This window comes from Manacus candei, unplaced genomic scaffold, assembly GCF_025592945.1.
Source record: "Manacus candei isolate 608988 ecotype Guabito, Panama unplaced genomic scaffold, ASM2559294v1 h1tg000056l, whole genome shotgun sequence".
NCBI lineage: Eukaryota > Metazoa > Chordata > Aves > Passeriformes > Pipridae > Manacus > Manacus candei.
The window spans coordinates 6,541,373-6,552,884 of record NW_026138104.1 but is presented as its reverse complement, the minus strand read 5'-3'; the positions used below and the strand labels follow the sequence as shown (position 1 = coordinate 6,552,884).

At 45.1% G+C, this 11,512-nt stretch overlaps 1 non-coding gene across 1 annotated transcript; it reads left to right on the top strand.

The window, feature by feature from the left end:
- Positions 1–3,131: 3,131 nt before the first annotated feature.
- Positions 3,132–3,205, top strand: TRNAN-GUU (transfer RNA asparagine (anticodon GUU)). The gene has a single exon. It is a non-coding gene; the product is annotated as a tRNA-Asn (tRNA).
- Positions 3,206–11,512: the final 8,307 nt, after the last annotated feature.

Here is an 11,512-nt window from a genome sequence, read left to right as displayed (position 1 = left end):
AATCTGTATACAAACAACTGCCCCCCCCAAATGCATTTTATTGGAAGAAGAAAAGAACAGAAGTCTTGCAATTAGTCAAGAAAAAGCTGTCAATACCTGCTTCTTCCAACCTTTTGAATCCTTCTTCAGGAATAATGCTTTCCATGGTTTGATGCTTGCAGCTCCATAAAGTAAAATCTTTTGTCATGGAAATCTTATTCTCTGCCCGTAATAATTCTAACAGCAATGTTGAATTATATGAGGTGTCCATTTATCTTAATGTCCCAGTTCTTGTAAGGACTAGAATCATATTTTTCTAAGAAAAATACAAGAAACCTTTGGACAGTAAGTTGTGCATTTAGAGACCTCTGCTACAAAGTAAGCAATCAGAAGTGTCTTTGGCCAGAAACTGGGTAGCTGTTCCAAAATTTTTTGTGACTATGAATTTTTGTAGTTTGGGCTGAGTTGTAACTTGAGACCTGACAAATAAATGACCAAAACCAACACATGATAATAAAAAAAGTCAGTGCATATGCTCGTTGGGGGAAAATGGTCCTTTCCTGTGTGAAATTGTAGAAATAGAGTTGTTAATCAGTAATTCTGCAATATAAGTGGAAAGATTCTTTTGTTTCTGTGATATCCAGTTGAATTGATTTTAGGAATAGTTCTGGGTGAATAACTAGATTCATTTTTTCTGAACAGCAGAAGATGAATATATGGTATGTTTATAAATCTCATAAACAATACCAGATTCACCTCTGTCCTCTAGTAACTTTCTCTGACATTCAAGAAACAAAGTCTATATCTGAAGAAGGTCACAGATGTCATAGCAATGAACATTTAAGTTCATGGATCTAAAGATAACAATAAAATAATGTAAGATATCAAATATTATAACAGATAAAACAGTTCAAATTACATACTATAATATTTTAATATATTAATATATAATATATTATTATAAATTTATTTTGTTAAAATATAAAACAAATTATAATCCATAACTAGTGAATGTAATAATGGTATTTGAATTCTATACACTAGACAGTGCAAAAAATTAAGCAACTGTAGATAGATCCACAAGAAACAGTGTATCAAGGAACAGAGCTGTCCAGAAATAAAGAACAAAACAGTGATAGGGAGGATGATTAATCTGAAGTAGCAGCCCTTTTCTCATTTTTGAATGCCTTAAACACTACTTGGTCTCTTCCTTTCTACTGAAGACACGGTCTGAAACCTAAATAGGGACTCTTTTCCATGTGCAGAGCAGTGACAAATAATGTTGCCCTCTGGTACAATGGTTCACTGGTTAGTGCTTCAACAGTCAGCCAAAGGCATCCATGTTCAGATCTTTTGGTGATCTGTGGGTTTCAAGCTTGAAGAGGTACCATTTACTGTTGTGTTTGTTCTTTTTATTTTCTTTTTTACCTTGTAAGACTTTAAATGAAAGACTCTGAGATTCAGTGAGGAAGACTGCTGAGAAGAAAGGTGCCAAGTGACTCTGCAGCCTCACCTGCAGCACTCCTTTCACTGTGCCAGTGCACTGAGTAGGCAGCCTTGGATGTCTAATGCCAGGTCCTGTGTTCCTCTCAGACACCTCAGCGTTAGAGTTTGAGCTCAGTATCAGCATAGCAAAGACCTTTTTTAGATCTGGCCTCTAGACACAGAGTTCAAAAATAGTCTACATTCATTAAAACTCACGTAAATATTCATGTGTATAAAGTAAAACATTTTTGGGCCCAAAATCCACACTCAAACTACTGGTGTGTGAGTTAGGCCTTTGGTCAGACTGCAATCTTGCTAGTTCCACTAAATACCAACTTGCTTGTGTGTAAAATCACAGGACCATTTGCTTGTCCTCCTACACAGAGAAAACAGAAGTGGTCCAGCCTGTGAACTTATTCTTCTGACCCTGAGAATAGCAGAGGTCTGGGTAGAAAAATAAGCAGCAGTGGGCATGATGCCCCAAAAATCAGCCTTTAAAACAATTATTTTAATTACTGTTAAGGGCTTACCTATCTTGTCTTTCTCCTCCACGTTTTAAAATAAGTTGGTTGGTAAGATACCAATAATGCACAATAAAAGAAAACAGAGCAGTACTACAATAATGCTGGTGTTTAGGTAGGGCTTTTCAAAGTATTGGAAAAATTGGAAAAGCTGAGCTGTAATAACTAAATGGGCAGCCTAAAGTTACTCAGTGGACTGAGGAATGATGTCAGACAGTGTTGAAGAGCAAATTGTTGTACAAAATATAAGACTGCCTGGTTTCAGGAGTGAGCTGGGACTTCTTGGTTGTGGATGTGCAGAGACCAGGAGATAACCAGCATCTGCTTGGGGAGCACCTGTCCTTGTGTTGTGGGTGCCATGTGCCTGCTCAGCTCCAAGGGCTTTTACTGGGCAGAAGAGCCACCAGGCAGACTTCAGGGAGACACAGGGACAATATGAAGCAACCGATATTGTAAGACTTCAAAGATATTCAAACAGTATCAGTATGTGAAAGAAAAGGGGAAACATTTCTTCAGGTTTGGATGTGAAACTTTATACTTGTGGAACTGTAGGTATAGATTTACTGTAAGGTAATGTGGGAAGCAGATTTTGATAAAATAATAGTAGCAACATTAGCTTTTCTTCTCGGCTGTATTCAGTCACTTAGAACAGTAAATATACTTTACCTACATGCATGCAGAGGGCTGCTGCCTGTTTTAGACAGTTTAACTGTTCCCTGTAGTTGCTTTAAACCAACTTTTAAATATATTAGCAGGGCGATTTTGCCATGGCATTTGGGAATTATTATATAATTTGCCATGATATTTGGGAATGATATTATTATATATTATTATGTGTAATGCATGAATTAGCAGCTGCCAAGAAGAAGTAGTTTTAACTCCGACTCGTGAATTTATTCCCTAAAAAAAAAAGAAAAAAGAGTGCTGCAGTGAACAACGATTTTGGGAATTGGCCGATATTGGGTAGGAGAAGAAAAGCCGCCGTTCCGGCTCTTTTCTCAGCACTCCACCAGCACACCGCAAGGTTTAGGAGCCCGGACTCGCTGGGTCCGTGGTGGCCGCCGGTCGCCAGGACAGGGGCGAGGAGGCGGCGAGGGTGCGGCGCCGCAGCTCATGGGTAGTAGGGCAGAAACGTGTACAGCAGGAGTCTCTGTGGCGCAATCGGTTAGCGCGTTCGGCTGTTAACCGAAAGGTTGGTGGTTCGAGCCCACCCAGGGACGGCTCCTACTTTTGGCTCGGCGCCGCCCCCGCCGCCGGCCGTCGTTTTGTGCGTGTTCGCCGGGGGAGGATGTGAGATTAGCGCCGGCGGCCCTGCAGGCGCCGCGTGTTGCCGGGCAGGGGGGCCCCCGCCGGGGAGCGCTGCGGCGGCGGGGCCGCGCCCGCCCGCCCTCGGCCCTGGCACAGAGCGACTTCCCTGCTCACGGCGCCCCAGCTCCTGCGGGGCCAGACGGCCGTGTCCCTCCGTACCCCGGCGAAGGGTGCGGGACAGACGAGACCTCCTGCTCCCTGTCCGCGGCGAAGCGGGTGCTGTGAGCGGCCCCAAGCCGAGTGCCCGAGAGTTTGTGCATCCCGTGCCCTCGCGGCGGGAAGTGCGAAGGAAAATCCCGTTTCGGAGCTGCACGGTGACAACTGGCGATGGTGCCGGGCGATGGGGGTTTGCTCCGCGAGGCGTTCACGGCGCTCCAGCACTCGGGCGATCCACCCACGCCCGCGGACAGCGTGGGTGGGAGCCGAGGCTCGGGGGCAAACGCCGTTTGCGAGGAGGATTATTGCGAGTACTGCCGGGTACGACCATCGCCGGCGCTCCGCGGTGTGAACGGGCAGAACGGCGGCCCCGTCTCTCCCCGGCGGACGAAGCCCGCACAGCCGGGGTGAAGCGGGGGCGGGGGGCCCGGGATCCCGGCGGCAGAGCCGCTGCGGGGCCCCCGCCGTGTCCCCGAGGCCCGGCGGGCAGAACCGGGACACCGCCGTGCCCTGCGGGTCCCTCTCCGCCCGAGGCGAGACGTGCTCCAGGCCCGTTCCCTGCTGGCAGGAGGCGCGGCCGCTCCGGGCTCGCCCTGCCCGCACGAAGCCGCTTTGCATAAATGAATGTTAAAAGCAATTACGCTGGGAGCTTCGCCTAAACGTGTCAATTAGAAGTTGGCACCTTCGCCGTATCCGAGCCCGAGAGCCGATTCCAACGAGCGCTCCGGTCGCGTGAAATCCGGCTGCCTTCCAGCCCGACCTCTGCCAGCTCTGCGAGGATCTATTTACAGTTTATAGAAAACAGGATCCGTATTAAAAATGCCCCTTCCCCAGCGAAGCTATATTTCACAGATCTTTCTGTTCAACCGCCTGGTTTGAATAAGGGATACAGCCCTCTTAAAGGTCAGGCTGTGCCATTGATTTACCATCGATGACAAGATACGGCCCTCGCTAGCCAAGATACCGGAGAAAAGACATGTATTTAGAAACACCGAAGAATCTTTTGAAAGTAGTAAACCCTAAATCGTTGGTGTGATGGCATATTTTTTTTTCCTGTCATCCGCATCTTTTTCATTTCGGTAAAACATTTTGAAAAACTGGTAGCTGTGTGGTAAGCATCAGGGGAGGTGTAGCTCACCTCCCACCTAACATCGTTAGCCACACTTAACCCGTAAATATTTCCCACTGATCGGGAGAATTTTATTTTAACTAAGGTGGCAGGTAAATCCCCTTCTCGATAGTTCCACGTTGTTTGCAGTGCAGGATGAATTCAGCCCAGTAGCCCTGCATCCGCTACAGCCAGCAAAGCCTCGCAGAAGATGAAATCTGAAAGTCTGCAGTCGTCTGTGCTTGGACCGCCGCACTACCAGGCAGGCATCAAGAGCTTACAGGAACTGACAACAACAAAAAATTGATCATGCCAGTGTGAAGCAGCAATGGCTGGAAAACCAGTAACAATTTAGGAACTAAAATTTACCCAACTGATAGTTCATGAGGGACGACAGGCGGTTCTGCTCCCACAAAGCAAGTCTTGCTTTCCTTAGCAAGTCACAGATGCGTTTTACAGTGGTGGTTATTGCTGACTAGGAGATTTGTTAAGGCTCCTTCCAGTTGCTGCGCGTCGGTGTTAAAAGTGCACCATCAAACCTGTTAAAATAGGTGCGGAGTGTGAGCATCCACACGGCGTTCCTGCGACACGTGTACAGGAGGAGGCTCTTCCTCAGGCACATCATGGGCTCGGTAATACAAAGAGACGTTTAGGCAGCGCTTGATAAACTCATTTTGTAGAAGTGGAAAGCTCGTGCATGGGAAGTGCCTCATCCCATCTGCTCACTAACTAATTACAATTAAGGTTGTGGAGAACGGGAAACCTGTTACATTTTTCGGACTAGAGAGGGAATCGAAGCTTTCTTTGTATGAAGTAAAATTTTTTTAGAGGTCAGTGAAGCTTTCAGTTCTCAGCCATGAAAAGAGCTTCTCGTAGCCGTGTAATGTACCCAGACAAACCAGCCGGTTCTTGCCTTAATCCATTTATCTATATGCAGTCTAGGATGCTGTTTTAAGTGTAATGGGGGACTACATCATCTGATGCTTTTAGGAAAAAGACTTGACATATTCAAAGTGACGTCTTAACAAACACCGAGATACATTCCAGAGTAAATATTTCCAACCGATATTCCAAGCAATTTCTAAGGTATCTGGGGAAGAGTAGCTGTCGATATGTCCGAGAGAACCCAGAACCAGCGGACCGCCGGTTGTCTGAACCTGGCATCCCCAATGCCTGGATAAACCCCAGTAACCCGCAACGCGCCGCGGCTCTTTGTTCGCGCAGCGATGGGACGGGGACGCGGGGCTGGGGGCAGCCGGCGGACACAGAGCTGGGGACAGAGGGGACAGCTCTGCCGCGGTCCCACGCCGCGGGCAGAGCCCGGGGGCTCCGCACGCCGTGGAGGGGAAGCCACCGCCGGCCTCCTGTCGCCCGGCCCTGCGGGATGGGGGGCTTGGGGGAGCCTGGCGCTCCCCGCGGGTGCAGGACCCCTCCCGCCGCGTCCAGCGGAGCCCTGGGGGATGGGGGGGGCACGGCTGGCCGCAGTGCTGGCGCCCCCGGCCCGAGCCGACCTCCGCGGCTGCTCGGGACACTCACACACACGGGGACACGCGGGGACAAAAGAACTCTCCCCCCGCTACGGGAAGCCCCAGGGGAGAGGTGGGCTGTGCGTGGGAGCCGGGCGGATCCGCGCCGCCCCCTCCCCTGGCTGGGGCTTCCCTCTGCCTCCTGCCAGCAGGCAGGGCCGCGCCGAGCCGGGACCCCCCCGCGGCCGCCGGCGGCAGCGGAACCGCGGCCCCGCCGCCCCCCCGGCCCCGCGGCCGCCCCGCCCCGCAGCTGCTCCGGGTCCGCCCGGGAGGGGACTCGCGGAAGGCCAGGTGCGGGGCGCGGGCTCCGCCGCCCCCGCGGAGCCGCCGCGCTCCGGGCGCTGCCCCGGCCGAGCCTCTCCCGGGCCGGGCGCGGCTCCGCCCGGGGTGTCCCGGCCGGGGGTGTCCCGGCCGGCGGAGAGCGGCCGTGCGGGAGCGGCTCCGGAGGGCTGCGCGGTGTCCGGGCTGGGGGCGAGGCGGCTGTGAAGCAAACCCCCTTTGAACTTTGGCCAATATTTAATGAGTCGGGAGGCTGATAAGATGGGGAATAAAATATTCATGGTCTCAATAAAGACGGGGAGCCGGAGTACTGGAAAGATGAAAAACTGTAGAGCTCCGCAGAAAGGGTGCAGAAAACAGCCATCTTGAATATTTTAATCTCTGGCAAGTGTTTCTTTGGAACAAAATGGATGTTGGAGGGAAACAGCATAGTTAACATTACTGTAGCCTTCCATTTCTAACACCATCCCTCTCGCAGAATTCAGCTGGCAAGAAGTGAGATTGGAAGGGACGCCACAGCCTTTCATCTACCTACAATGGCAATAAATAATCATAATCTGAATACTGTGGTCTGGAAATTTAGTACCTCTCTAAGTAATGGTGCTTTTTTTACCCACGATTTATATCGATTTGTTTGCATCGACATAAGTCACGTGTAATGCTCCAGAAACACTCTTAGAGCTCATGCAACATAAAGAAACAATTGGTCTGTGTTCACCCAGAACACGTTGGTAAAGGTTTTTTTTATTTTTAATGATACTGTACGTTGTTACCGTCACCAAAGTCAAAGGAGGTATTCCTACCGATTAGCCTGGAAATTGAATCAGGCCCTGGGTTCAGAGTTTGTTGTGTATTCATGATATGAACCAATTATTCTAAGGATTCATTGTTTGGCCATAAAAATCACTCTAGGCTGAAATTAGGCTTAGAAAGTCCCCGGGATTTTTTTCCATTTCTACTAAAATGGGTTAACAGCTGTCTTTATTTTTTCTTTCCTTCCCCCCCTCATTCAAACTGATGGTGAAAACAAATACAACATGCTGATTTCAGATGCTTTTTGTTTTCATATAAGTGTAAAATAACTTCCCCCCTGCTTTTTCTTTTTTTCCTCTAAGAATTCTAAGTCTGTTTATACTGGTTAGGCCTTCGCAAATTTTTTTTTCTTTTTCTTTCCCCCTTTTTTTTTTTTTTTTTTTTTTTACAAAGGAACACCGACTAAAGAGGGGGATGTGGTGGGGGCAGAGACAATAAGTCAGTGGTTCAGCTACACAGGCTCAGAAAGGCTCCTTCCCCGGGATTATTTATTTATATCTTTCCTCGTTGCTGTTTGCTTACTTTGGACCTATTCCTTCACAGATAAGCTCAGCAGAAACAACGCACTTTAAAAACAAAGACAGCTGAAAAAAATATAATTCAGGGATGGCTGGAGAGCATTGTCTGAAGATTAAAGACTAGGATTTCAAGGCAGAACTGCTTGATTTTATTCACTTACCGATTTCTTTAATGTCAGTTTGGGCAGCAGTTCTAATCCTAATTTTTAAGGATAAGGTTTGTATTGAGAATGGTGTTGTTCTTATTAAAGTTTATAATTTTTCAAGGAAATTTTGAGTTACTGCATATGCAGTTCCTGATTTCAGCACCTTGCTACAGCTTTACTTTCTGTATCTGAACATTTTTGCTTTAATTTCTCAGTGCCATACTCTCCCCCGTGGGTTGATACATGAAAATATATTTAGCATCTGCTCCATAGGCATCCTGATGTTTGTACAGCATTTCATGAGACTATTTGGATCAAAAGACACTATGAAATCAAGCAGCTTCCTGGTTATTTTTTTACAATTGGAGCACACAGGAATCTCCAAAGAATTTGTAAAAAGCAGAGTGAGCAAGATTACTAAAATGCAAATTACAAGCTCCATCAAAGCCTAAAACTACTGACTCATGTTTGTGAGAAAAAAAATGCATAGATTAGAAACAATAACCTCGAAAAGCAGGCACTAGCTTCTTAAAGGCCAGGTCCTGTTCTAAAAATGAAAGCACCACTCAGCTCAAATTGTTATTGTTATCTAAGAAACAGGAAAATTTCAGCTAGATTGAATAATGCTGGGGACTGCTATAGGGCCCAAAGAGGAAAGCTGTGTCACATTTGCTGAAAGGAACTGCATTTAAATGTCATGAAAATCCGATTTATGTGGGAAAGGTATGTAGGGTTCCAGGGAGGAAACAGGGTGCAAAGAAGTAAAAAGGAGATATAACACTGTATTTTGTCCCTCAAATGTGAAGGACAAAGAGATTTTGTAGAAATAAATAAAATAAATACATTAATTTATAAGTTATAAATTAATTACAAATTATTTTTAATGATGACACAAAAATATTTATTTTACTCAAAACAAATGTATTAACAGGAAGAGAAATAACAGTTTAGTACTTTTACTGTAAAGAATAAAACTTTGATTCATAGAGTTCATTTGCCCTAATGCACTTAAAGCATCATTACATGAGATGGGTTCAGACTGCTTTTTCTGTTAAGTATTATATTCCTTTGTCATCATCATAGCTTTGGTGGTAAAACCTGAGAGTTAAATTGCACCTTCATAGTTAAACAGACAGGGAAAATTGTGGGAATATTTGTATCTACACCTTTCAGAAGGGCAAGGAGTACTTGGGCATTTCCAAATAACTGAGGCCAAGAGACTGGTGATTCTACGATTTATTCTGAATGGACTGGAAATTCTGGTTATTTTATTTTCTTGTTGGGTCATTGGCACATCAGGCTCTGCGAATAACTATTAAGTGCTTGCTAGAGTAGTGCATATATTGGTAAGGAATAGTTGGTTTAACAAGAGGGATGCTGTTTTTAAGTATACCTTCTTAAAAGTCAATGCAGCTAAATCCCTTTTACTGTTTAGAAAATGATTGTAAAGCTATGCAGTAAAATGGCACAATTAGAGTGATCATTTTTGGTCCTCTTTTCACTTTACAGGTTTCCCTGCAAACATTTCTGGTTTTCTCAGACAGATGTGTTCTTCAGATCACTTCTCTAAATATTTCTTCTCCTGTGGTTCGATTGAGAATAGGCAGTGACGAGTGGCTGATATTCAAAATTCAGATATTCGGTTTTATGTAAGGACATACTTTATCTGACTTTTTTTTTTCCTTGGGTGACGTAAATATTCTGAAACTCAAAAATTAGCTTTGTAGGTGCTCACCATAATTTGCTTAGCCTCAGCAGAGTAGAAGTGATTCAGAAAAGATCTGTGCCGTGACAAAATACACTGTGCTTGGTACTGCTGGGCCTCACAGGGCTGCCAGCCCTGAGGTACTTCCAGTATAAATGAGAGATAAAACTTGTAATTAATGATGTGCAAAGTTCTGAGTTTAGACAAATATTTGCAAAAATGTTTTATTCATTTGCCTTTAGTATTTAGTAAACGAATTCTAGGTTTGACTGGGTCTAACTTAAAATTAGGAAATAAAAAAAAATAAAGGACTTCTCCTCTTTCATTTTCCTTTGGGCAGTGCAGGTCTGGTCAAACAGAAGGTGGAGCTTCCCCAGAGCCGGCAGCCGTGGCTGAGCTTGACTTCTCTCCTATGAATAGTTCACTCACAGCTTGTACCTCGTTCCGTTATATCATGTTGTTCAGAGCTTAAAAACCAAGGATGTTCTGTATGCCTAACCTAACTATTCCCTTCTTTTCAATCCCAAGATCCAGCACTTGCTTTTACTGCTGTCACACACTTCTAAAATCACAGATATGCTGGCTGGAAAGGTAATAATTAGGAGTTTATTGTGGAAAGAAGATAAGATTATCTGCAGTAAAGATTTATTATTAGAAAATGAATAGCCTCATTTTCAAGATTTAAGAGACTTGTAAAAATTACCTGCTGGATGGTTTTTTAGTTTCCAGTTCACGTAAGTGCTGAAAGAACTGTTTGGGGCCTATTACCCAGCTTTTGGAAAGTATTCCTGTAGTGGAAAAAATTGTTAGGGATTTGGAAATGAGGACTCATCTGGCTAGTAGATGTTCATAAAAATCTTAATGACTTCAGCAGCCTGAGGCTGTTCGGACTGGGCTGGGCTTGGATAGAAACTACTGGACTGGCTGACTGGAGGATTCCCTCTCTGCACATGTAGTGATAAGGGAAGGACTGGAAAAAAGGCTTTGAAATCTTTGAGTGCATCTGTGGCTTGGCTGACACTGTCTCTTTTTAAAATGATTCTGTATTATAAATTGCATGAAAAAAGATAGGAGCTCTAATGCATAAGACGGTTTGGAAACTTGTGCATAAAACTCTTCGGGTTTTTCTACAAAGGCACTTCACAGTTTTATACATGTCATTTTTCTTAGTTTACAGCTTTATATAATGAGTATGTTCCTCTGAACTGAAAGTGTTTTCAATTTAGTTTGTGTTGCTTTGGAGGGCTTTTCAAGCTAAAATCACAATGTATTTGACTTAAAATGGTGACACTGTTATATATGGAAAAGCTACTTTACAGCATTTCTAGAGGCTTTTACATACTTCAGTAATTTTACTGTTACTCAGACATCTGTGTGCTTTTAACTCAAAGGCAGTGCTGTTGCTCTCAGGGGTAACTTGACTTTGGTGGTAATATGCAAGGGAGAAATCTAATTTATGGTCAGTTTGGCAGTTGGTTTGAAAAGTGAAATGATAGAAAACCAATATTGGTTGATTAAAGAAAAACAACCCACCTTCATATTCAGTTCTAGTCTGGTCAATGTATACTGAGCACATGGTACTGCAGCTGGGCCACTGGGTGCTATTGGCAATTGGGGGTTATCTCTGAAATCTGTGCTGATTTTCACTGAGCATATTTAAATCTGTTTCTCCTTAAGAAAATGTAGGGTATGTTGTCTTGGTCTCACAGGGCTGAGCGGGATGGCCCTGAAGGTTAGGAGTATTGTGATGCTGCCGCTAAGAAAAAAAGGCGTATTTTAGAAAAACTCAGCAGATCATCATTCTCCCCAGGAAAAACTCTCCTGTCACTCAGCCATGAGTCTACAGTATGGTGCAGCAGTCTGCTGCTCTGACAGCCTCTGGGGCATTCCTCTGCCAGCAAACTGAAATCCCATCACTGACACCGGGTACCAGCACGAGGTTGTGAAGCTGTCCTGAGAAGAACTGCC